The following is an 11,733-nucleotide window of genomic DNA, read 5'->3' on the forward strand; positions in this document are numbered from 1 at the left end:
GTTGACCTAGATTTCAAACAATGACTTTCAAAGCCTACTGACGTAACAACACACTCAGAGTGTGTTATTCAGTGTGTAAATATAGAGCGGGGTATCCCACAATGACCTGTTTAGGAGTGGGTGTCAGCGTCCTTACAACTCATCACTTCTAAGTTCTTCCCTATTTCGAGGAAGGAACATTTATCCAACGTTAAATTTACAAATCTTTTTCGGGAAAATCCCTCTTATTTTAGCGTCACAATTTGCTATATAAATGAAAAGATTGGTACCATGAGGCAATTCGAGCATATCACTTGCAGTACAAGATCCAGGCTAGATTGAATGATGGAAACCACAACTAAAATCATCGTATGCATTGCTGTGTTTCTTCTTGTCGCCGACACCCAGGCCTGTAGAAGATCAAGAGCGGAACAATTACGTGGGAAAAGATCCCTAGTGTCTTCCAACGTACGCCTGGAACCAGAGTCCAGCACCACAGAGCCCAATGTTCAGGTAGCTATCCGCCGTAGCCTCCTGCTAGACGTCATCAGTAACTCCACAAAGAGTTCCAGCTCTGAAGCCCCTGCAACCGATGTTTAATGAAGGTGGGATGTGGGAACATTTTTCTTGGTTGTAATGAATTGAACCTGTATCATGATCACACCATCACTGGCCAGCGTTAATATATATCACTGATCGTCACAACCATCGTAATCCAGCAGTCACCATCAACAAAATGCTTTCGTGAGATAGCTTTAACGCTTGAAGGAGATATAATACCTGCACCAGACTACCACTGCCTTATGACTATGGTACTACGAAGTGGCAAGTAGCAAGGTATATCACCGGGCTACCAGAGAGGAACAAAGACAAGTTTCACCTCTTCATCACAGTGATAGATTCAAAGTCGATCAATCATGTCGCAACACTATCTGCTGACAGTTGTCCTATTGATAATCTTATCTGTGTCGCCGTGTACTCAACTTTTCCACTGTACATAATCATTTACATTTGTCAAAGATCGATCAATCATATCGCAACATTAACTACAATATTTATTATTTATTGCGTACAAGCGCTAGTTAGCTAGTCATTTTTAAACAGTTTTACAGTATATGGCATCATTTTAACGTTGTATGTCATACGATCATTTACTTAATCTATATTCTCAGCATCACCAACACGATCACAAGGATCATATTTCAGTATGGTATCATTCATACGAAAACACATTTTGTTATTTTATATAGCTGATCGTACTCTTATGGGGTTGTGATTATGTCCTGTAATAATTTTACTTTTTATAATGTCCGATGTAGTATTGTTTCTGGAAGTTTCCTTTTATCGCTGAATGACTTTTCAAGCATTTGACACGCATGGAACGCCCTAATACAGTGACTGAATTCACCCACATGCTTCAACATTATACATTGATAAAAAAGAATCGTAACACTTCTCTGTTGTCTATTTATTCTTTTACATACAGCTTGAATCATCCACTGTTATACATTTTATACAGTTTAAAATAGTGGGCATGGCGCCTGAGGCGCTGCTTTGCAAAACCCTATGCTCGTGTGTTCGAATCCCAGATTCGCCCTGTGGGTTTTTACCAAAGTGATAAACGTCTACAATCACTTCCACCCACATTAAGCTGGCACGGTGTGATATAACACTGCAAAGCTGTTGCATTGTGGCAAGGTGTTCACCCGTCCGAGTTGATTTCTTCAATGAATTGTTCTAAGCCCCAAAGGGGGCGGTCGGGTAGCCTAGTGGTCAAAGCGTTCGCTCGTCACGCCGAAGACCCGGGTTCGATTTGCGACATGGGTACAATGTGTGAAGCCCATTTCTGGTGTCCCCCCGCCGTGATATTGCTGGAATATTACTCAAACCGGCGTAAAACCATACTCACTCACTCACTCACTCACTCACTCACTCACTCTAAGCCAAGGGGAATGGAGTATTTCATCAAGCGCTGGTGCCATTTTAGTAAATACTGACGGGTGTGATAGGAACTACAGATCCCTCTTTACGTAGTTTTTCTCATCAAGGGGTTATCTATGATCACTTCAATATTATTTACTTGTTTGTTTGTTATTTAACGCCGCACTCAGCAATATTCCAGCTATATGACGGCGGTCTGTATAAATAATCGTGTCTGGACCAGGCTATCCAAATGATTGACATCATGAGCATCGATCCATGCAACTGGGATATGATGACATGCATCAACCAAGTCAGCGAGCCTGACCACCCGGTCCCGTTAGTCGCCTCTTCCGACAAGCATAGTTGCCTTTTACGGCAAACAGTGGTTGCAGAAGACCTATTCTACCCTGGACCTTCACGCGTTACTTTAATATGAACGACGTTATTGGTGACATGCTGTAACGAAACAGCATACATTACTTTTATGTGCTTTAAAGGACGACACAGCTATATGAAAACAATGAATACTTAATTTTAGTCTAGCATATGTCGCTTAGCCGGGATCGATTATTCACGTCGTCAAATTAGAGAATGTGGTTTCGAGGCCCGCTGGCGACACATATTGGTCGAAGAAATGTTAAGTGTACCTTAATTGAAATGTGGATTCGAAAATTCTTAATTGAAACAGGCATGAATAATTAACAACCAACAGTCCATTCGTTAAAAGTAATGGAGTGACGTCACAGATTTGTTTTAGTTATCATTAACCCAAGTGAGTTTTGTTTAAGCCTCGCTGAATTGACAGCCAGTTTGACAATATTTACTAACATAATTAAATATCATGGGTTGAATATGTTTATGGTGTGGATCCAATCACGACGAATGCCGATTTGTATGTCAACTCAAACAGGGGCGTATCAAAGAAAACCATCAGAAAGCAACCAAACTATGGAATATGCACACACTCTAAACAGAGACAGCCACACAAATTATAAACAATCCCCATAAAGTTTGGATCGTAATGATAAGAACCAGCCACATAATTAGTTTGGTTCCAGTCTGCGGGATTTCTTTGGCCTGGATAGGATAGTATGTAAAATGTACCATTCGTATGTCAATGCACTTAAGTGAGGTATTCCGAACGCGTCTGGTGTTTCCTGCATGTCCTGCTTGAGTGTGTTGATTTTTCCATCACAAGGGATAAATATTTAAGTGTAAAAACAGTCAAGGACCTTTTTAATAATGTTAATTCTCATTTGATATTATGCTTTTAAAAAGAAATAGAACTTGTTCATAAATTTTGATGTACTTAGTGTATGATATTATAAATTGGTAGGGCTAATTAATAACTTAGATGGTTAGTGGCTGTACCCTCGAGGGGGATTGAAGTAGCGTAAAATTATTGTGCACCTTAGAGGGTATGTAAGTTCCACATCATTCAAAGTATTTTTATGCATGCCAGACTTTTAAACGTAGTATTTTGTCGTCATTTTAACCCTAGACTTAACAGGTAAACTATCGCCTGTGACTGTAGGGTGATATAAATCCTACCGGGGTCCATATGCATGCAGAAAGCAAAGGTACTGTAAGTCCCCATGGCCCCTGGTATGGTGATCACCCTTCAGTAACTGACGACCTCAAGCCAATTTTTATATTGTGTTGGAAACTAATACTTTCTGTTTTTAAATGTTCTTAACTTATTTTAAATCATATCTGTGATATTCTAGTTATTGTACTATCCATCGTTGACAGCTGTTTATATTGTATAAATATATGTATTATTAATGTACTTCTCGTCACGATATGGCTGAAATACTGCCGATGTGACGTTAAATCTTAACTCACTCACGCACTTCTCTGACACACTCCCCTTTAGCGGTACATGAGTTTGTGTAGCCACATATTCGATCGTTTACATAACTAGAGCTAAGTCCACCGTGCACACCCATTCACGTGAATCCTTTGCTGTAAATAGGCAATTGCGGTGATCAGCACCGTTAACGGCATTGAAATTCTCTTCCATGTTTTTTTACGTTTCATTTCCGTGAAGTTATGTTATGATACTTATAAACTGACACTTCAGTTTGAGTATTACAGAAACGAAAGCTGTGGAAGTGCTTTGTAGGTACTGCTGCAAGCGTCTGTAAAATAGCAATAAAGCTAACCTCGCTCGCGCTAAATAAGCTGTTGATTGTATTTTTGTATTACATAGTTTGTTAAATCAAACTTACAGTGCTTTCGTGGACCATTGATTTCAAGTATCGTGGTCTGGTAGGTTTTCAGAATGTAAAAAACACTATCTGAACAGGCAATAAAAGCTCTATTTTCATTGTATAGAGTTATTAATAGTAATAAGTATATTTCTGTTGATATCCTGTACCAGTTATTTCAATCATTAGTTCAACCCATATTGTGTTATGGATGTGAGGTGTGGGGTTTTAGGGAGGCCAATGCAATTGTACATCTTTGATTTCTTAAACAGATATTAAGTGTTAATTTATCTACACTATCGACATATGTTTATGGTGAATTCGGGGTACTACACCATTGATAAGTGTGCGGTTTGTCACAATTATTAAATATTGAATGAAAATCTTAAAGTGTGATCCAAATAGATATATTAGTATTGTGTATAAAGCTCTTTTACAAATGATGTTAAGTCATCCTAATTAATGTAGAAAGTTGGGCCGTTCTTGTTAGAAAAAGTATTTGGTTTTGGATATGTTTGGCTGGGTCAAGTTATTGTAAACCAAACCAGATTTTTGTGTCTGAATTTAAGCAGCGAGTTCATGATATATATACAAAAATGAGGTAAATGTTCACTCGGTGTACATGTAATATATAATAAAATAATAAAGTCCACGTTAGTCCAACATCTTCTTTATATCCGTTTCAGACATAGTACTTTCGCTGTCCCGTGACTGCTTTTCAGTTGTAACTGACAATGTTTCCTGGGATGTTCAGCAATTTCCTAGGTTTTCTATCTAGACAAATGGGGTAGGTATTGTATAATAAAAAGGCTCCCTAAGAAAGATCTATCGGAAGAACAGATCCGTTGGTATTTTCCTATATCCTATGTACTTCAAACGTTTTATTGGGAGTACACCTATTTGGGCGCATTCGTATTTGTATCTTTTCCTATTCTTTGATACAATCCTGTTTCGGCACCTCTCGTTTTCTCACCACAAATAATATTTAGTTTAATGTCATGTCAATCGTAGAATAGCATCATCATTTTAATGAAAGAGAGAAAAAATTCCCCTCCTGTAGTAGTAGTATTGGGGTATAAATCTGGCCCCATCGTGGGTGTACCGGTCTCAGGGATCCAGGAGAACTATCTATACTACTGACTTGATACATCAATTGGGGAAATCAAATGGTATGTGCCAGGGTTGTGTCGCGGCAATTCGCTTTGCTGAGTTGCGCCCCATAGCCGTGCAAGGATCCTCAGTTTCCTATTCGCTCTAACTATAAAACTGTTTTCTCAGCACCATACTCGTGCGACCTAAGCTACTTCATCATGGTAAGCATGACAGGCATCTGTGAACACGAGAACTGTTCCTGTAATACAACTATTGTTACCAGTACAACGAGTGTCTTAAGTACAACTTAAACAAGTCCGGTTACATGCATGTGCACAATGAAAATAGTGTCTCGTAGGGTAAGACTGGGTGGGTGATTTTATGGTGTACCGTCATTTCAGGCCCGTATACATTGTAATATGCAAAGCTGGAGTTCTGTATTTACCCTGTCCCAACAACTGTCGTCGAGCCCTACAACTCTTAGGCTATCTATCTTGACAACCCACACCACCTTGGAGCATTCGGGTGTCAGCAATGAGGCTATCTTTGACATCTGTCGTCCAAACCTCGACATTGACCATTCAACGTACACTAACCTGAATCGTCTGATTGGTAAGATTGTGAGCTCAATCACAGCCTGTCTTCGTTTTGATGGTGCCCTGAACGTGGATTTGACCGAATTCCAGACCAATCTTGTACCATATCCACGAATCCACTTCCCGTTGGCAACGTTCGCTCCTGTAATCACCGCAGAGAAGGCCTACATGAAGAACTTACCGTGGCAGATATCACCAATGCATGTTTCGAGCCTGCCAATCATATGGTAAAGTGTGACCCTCGTCACGGCAAGTACATGGCCTGCTGCCTACTGTACAGAGGAGATGTCGTCCCGAAGGATGTAAACGCTGCCATCGCCACCATCAAGACGAAGAGAACCATCCAATTCGTCGATTGGTGTCCAACTGGTTTCAAGGTCGGCATCAACTACCAGCCACCCACTGTTGTCCCTGGTGGTGACCTGGCTAAGGTCCAGAGAGCCATGCGTATGTTGAGCAACACCACTGCAATCACTGAAGCATGGGCTCGTCTCGACAACCAGTACGATCTAATGTACGCAAAGCGTGCTTTCGTCCACTAGTTCGTGGGGGGAGGGTATGGAGGAGGGAGCGTTCTCCGAAGCCCGTGGAGAAGGACTACGAGGAGGTTGGGATGGACTGTACTGAAGATTATGGAGAGGAACAGGGAGAAGAATACTAAAGAGTCCTTTAAACCATACCAGTGATTACCATGTACCTTCTGACTTACAATATCAAAAGTGTTTAACGTAAACGCAACACACATGTACTAGTTACAATCAATATTAAGAATCCGGAAAAATAAAATTGTGTGATGTTATGTGCTACATTAACTACATTTTTGAAAAATGTACAAGGGATGAATCAATATCTGCACTTAATACATTATCATTTAAACAGAGATTGACGCATGACTATTTTCTAAATGGCAGTGTATTGGAAAAGAGCAATTAATTGAAACATATTGCAATGCGTATTACGATATACTGGGAGCTCAAGTGTTTGACAGTAATTGACACTGATTGTACACGCAGATATTATTTTCTACATATTAAAGTTATTATTACTCAGCATGGGCGGTCACCGCCATTTCCGACACGCGGTGGTCATTCGTATAGCAGGTATATCACGGTGACTGGACACATGGTCGATAATGTCGGCATGGTTTGCTGTGTTGAACGTCGTCGGGGTACGATGAAGCACAATCAGCCTATAACAGCACGTTTTACGCTAAATTTCCTGAGGTTGAACCTCTATATCAAAAAGTAGTCAGGGCCAGACAAACCAGCTCCTGTTCCATGGCTACCCTGAACTGATGTCATAAGTGACATATGAATTTCTGTTCAGACTATATCCCCAGTATCTCATGATTGTTTTAAGAGGCGACTCAAATTGGGATCCGATGTCAAGGTATCCTGACGGCGTGGACGGTGAGGATGACAAGAGGGATGACTTCAACTTTCCAATAGTCAACTTTCCCATCATGTCGAGCAATATTCCATCAGCTCCAGCCCTTGGCGTTTACATTTCACAACTTGTGAGGAACAATCAAGCATGCTCTTTCAGGCAAGATATCAAAGAGCGTCATACGACTCTTGCTTAGAAGTTGTTTGATCATGGTTACAACATTCAAGGCCCCAGTAGCACTTTCATAAAGTTTTATGGTAGACATGTAGAGGACATTTCCAAATTTGACAAAATCAGTGACAAAAATTATGTCCGATTCAATTCTCTGTTTTGACTTGTACCATATGTTCCCGTGGTTTTTTTTCAGGTGAACAATTGATTAGCCTTTACATGTGTTTATGACGGTGCCATCGGTGGGGCAGGATAGCTCACTCTTTTTAGGAACGGTTGGTACCATCACTTTTTTATATGCGATTGATAAGTGACATTGGTAATGTTTGTAACTGAATCTAGTGCACATTATAAAAATGTGATCACTATTACAAACAGGGTCAGACTCAATACGTTGCTTCTTAAGTCAAAGTACAGGTCATTGAAATGACTTAATGCTTCAAGAAGACTTTCGAGAACACCTGGTATCATCACTATTTGAAAGTGATTCATAAACACAAGCTCATTATATTGTCTGAATCGTAAATCGAATCTGCTTTTAGCCGCGATTTTTATTGAATATGGAAAGGGTTTTGTTGATTTTACTATTATGTTACGTCTGGTCGGGACCATGTACAGGAGACTAAGATTATGACATAGCTGAAATATTTCTGACTGAAGATTGAAGCAGCAAAAATCTTTTTGATGGTTTTGCGATGCTGAACTGGACTGATGCTACGGGGAACAAAAGGTCACACTACCCTATGATTGTCGTAAGAATTGGCGATTGAGGATAGGGTGGTCTCAACATAACTAGTGACCGATAAAAGAGCCGACATTTACTGTCATAGATGTACTCCACACTTATCGGTAAATATAAAACGTTTTCGCCAGGGAATAATCAGTCTAGATTATCTGTCGGAACAGATTCCATTGGGCGTATAAGGCAAAAGTGTGGTGGGAATAGAGCTGGGACGAGTCCAAATTTCCTCCCCGGTTACCTGACCCCCTATTACACGAACCTACCCGGGTACCTGCTGTAAGTCTAACTATTTAGATACATGTATCAAACAATCAGATCATGCGTTCACTGAAGTTGACTGAAGCTTTATCTGTACTCAAACATAGGAATGTCAAAAGGAAACAAGTCAAAAGGAATGTGTTCATCGTCAGAAAGAAATGAGAACATTAGCGACTTGTGTAACCACTGAGCTATATTGAGTTTTTGTCATTAAACAATATATCACGTGACTAACCACGGGTCCGGGTAGTCCTGTGGGTACCCGGGACTTACTCAGGACCCACCCGACCCGAGTACCCGAGTTACCCGTCCCAGCCCTAGAACTATATAAAAATCAGCGATGACACCAAGAGTTCGTGAAAAGTGTCTCAGCATGACCTGCTCTACCGGTAGAACCCGCCACTCACACAATTTGTATAAACACGTTTAAGTAGTGTTTGTTAGATGCCTACCACCGCATGGCTGCTTGGAAATATTGGAGCCTTGACCATGCCTCTGTTTGGCAAGTAAGAGTATCGAGGAAGTATCATTGTGAATAGGTGTTCGCTGAGCAAGTTTTACCTTACTACATATGATAAGATACTATAGGTGCGGCAACTATTACTAATAATGAAAATATCAATAACTGACATACAAGTCGATCATGTTCGCAGACATTCGTTAACATTAATCATGTCCAATTTGCTTCCTCCAAAAAAGGTCCACCTGAAACACATACAAACTGCTGTGTTGGACGGATATGTTTGTAAGAGTGTGTCTTATTATTTAATATATTTTATATCTTATTAACTACAGCAATGATAATTTAAGAAGTAATTGGCACTTACACTTTGTTTGTACCAGTGATAAGACGGAGCATGACTACTTATGTGTTATGTTTTCTGTTTAAACGTATAAGACATCGTATCGATGTGCAAAGACGATTTATTGATCTGGGTGTGACACTTAATTTCTCTCAACATTGTTTGTACAGCTGAGTTACTGTTATATTTATCTCACCCTATGACGTTCTGGCTACATTCCATGAAGCGTTTCAATTTGTATATGGTCTGGGCCAAGTTCCACTCACCGATTAACCCAGTAGAAACGGAGAATCCTGTAACATCAACCTCTTATTGTGATGTAAAAGAAACAATAATTGACCCATATTTGAGTCATGAACAGGTCATAATTTTATGTCATAACTAAGTTATGGCTAAGGAGCGAGTGTGTGTGTTAGGAGGTACGCCCCTTGTAGCAATAATCCAGCCGCACCACGGTGGGTATGACGAATACCAGGGAATCGAATCCGGGTTTTATGCATGACGAGCTAACGCTTGGACCAGTAGGCTACTTCATCTGGCATTTATTTCGGAGATGGACTCATAGGTTATATAGTTTTGACTGCTACGTCATCATTGTGGATACCTCGAAGGTATTAATCGTTGCTCATGCTATCAACCACTTGGTTCGTGATCTAGCCGAAAGGCTGCTAAATGTGACGAAAAGCAACATGTATATACTCACGCATCGTTAATAACGTCACACCAGTGCGAATCGGAACTAACATTTGTCAATAGCAAACACTGGGAGATCTTTAGGACCGCCTTCGTGATCTAGCAGATTCGATCCCCGGCACCAAAAGACGTTAAAAGATGGTAGTTGCTGTTACCCTGCCTGACGATCGGCATTAAGGGATATAAGCACTGTATATTGTTTCCGAGGGGTATCCATATTAAACTTTTGCATGGTATCTCGGGGGATCGCCACAATAAAATGGCAATAGTCGGGACTAGTACAAGCAGCCACGAACTGTGTACTTCACTTCACAAATATAATGTCCTTACATTTAATGTAAATCGCATGGATCGTAGGTCAAGTAAGCATAGGTTTTAATTGTCCGTTGGCTGTTCCTTTTGTGGCATCCGCTGACACCACCTCACCAATATATTTGAAGCTGTGCATGCATGTTTTCTCAAAAAGTAACACCGAGGGTTGTATAGACGACCCGATGCGAGTTTCAGTTTGAATGCCAAGGCAACTATGAAACAAAAATCAAGTTAAGCCATAAATGTGTTCCCGCTTTCTTCTTTCGAAAATTTGCAATCGATGTGAACATGTGCGTAGATGAAGCCTAACCTTGGTATGTAAGGTTCACAAATTGATGTTTTAAAAATAGTTGTCGCGATAAATTAATGTCGAGTGTCGTATTTTTCTCTGGATGAGTTGGAGTGAGTAACATGGCATTGTTTTAACGCCTCTTTTAACAGCTTCTCTGTTATATCACGGCGTGTCAGGAAAAGCTAAAAATATCGAATTGAAGCAGGTCGTAAACCAAGGATCCAAATGAGGACGAAGTTTTAAATGGAATCCTGGCACGTCTATGAGACGTCATCCCACAGAGCGAATTGCGAGCCATAAAACATTGGCTACACGTGTCCCTATGTTTATCTGGTGGCCGGGTCCTTTCTTAATATAATTCATTATCTGCTGCAATATTTTATTTATCATTATAAAATGCATGTAAGCAAAGCAATAGAAATTGGTAGTCTGTGATTTTTATTTGTTATTGCAACAGTCAAGGCAACATTTGGGAATGTACAATGCAAATGTACATAAGATTAATATGCACTATTATATCAAACAATCATTATCCTTTGGTCATCGTAAAGACACTAACAAGAAAGCTAAGAGCTTAAAGCACAGATATGTAATAGCAGCGGAATGACAATAGCATTGAGTGATTGCGTGATGTGAAATCATTTACTCTTCTTTATCATAGTTACTAAACAGGATTTAGTCAACACAGGGAGATTTCGATTCGTCGCGATTGTCACCTTAGTGAGACAAGCGTAAATACCATTTTCCTCTAGCTGTGTCAAGAGCGTGCTCTGTGTGGATTTCTGAATGTTGGCTTATCTGTTAGCATTTGAATGTTAGGTACATGGCTGGAATAGGTGTGACCGTGTGCTGATAGTTTAATAAATACGTAGAAGAAGATGCAGTGACTATATACAGACGAAGGTATAACGTTCAATAAACGACTTAAACGAGCTGACTTAAGTGGTTACATATGACATGTAAAACTGTATGTAGTACATTAGAATAGGGTCTTCAGCAACACATGCTTATCGACAAACGAGAGAGCGTGTGGTTCTCAGGTTCGCTTACTTGGTTGATGCATGTCATCGTATCCCAATAGCGTAGATCGAGGCTCACGATGTCAGTCAATGGATTGACTGGTCAAGACTCGAACGCCATCATTTTTTATAGAACGCCATCATTTTGCTTGAATATTGCTGATTGCAGCGTTAAACAAACTAACAATCTTTAGAACATAACAAACATAAACTGTTTCTGTAATGAGCCACAGGAACCACAACAATACCACACATAT

General features: G+C 40.1%; 1 pseudogene; it reads left to right on the forward strand.

The window, feature by feature from the left end:
* The first annotated feature begins 324 nt into the window (after nucleotides 1-324).
* On the forward strand, nucleotides 325-6,461 carry LOC139465996 (tubulin alpha-1A chain-like; annotated as a pseudogene).
* Nucleotides 6,462-11,733: the final 5,272 nt, after the last annotated feature.

This window comes from Haliotis cracherodii, unplaced genomic scaffold (genome assembly GCF_022045235.1).
Source record: "Haliotis cracherodii isolate W230 unplaced genomic scaffold, xgHalCrac1.p SCAF_18, whole genome shotgun sequence".
In the NCBI taxonomy this organism is placed as follows: Eukaryota; Metazoa; Mollusca; class Gastropoda; order Lepetellida; family Haliotidae; genus Haliotis; species Haliotis cracherodii.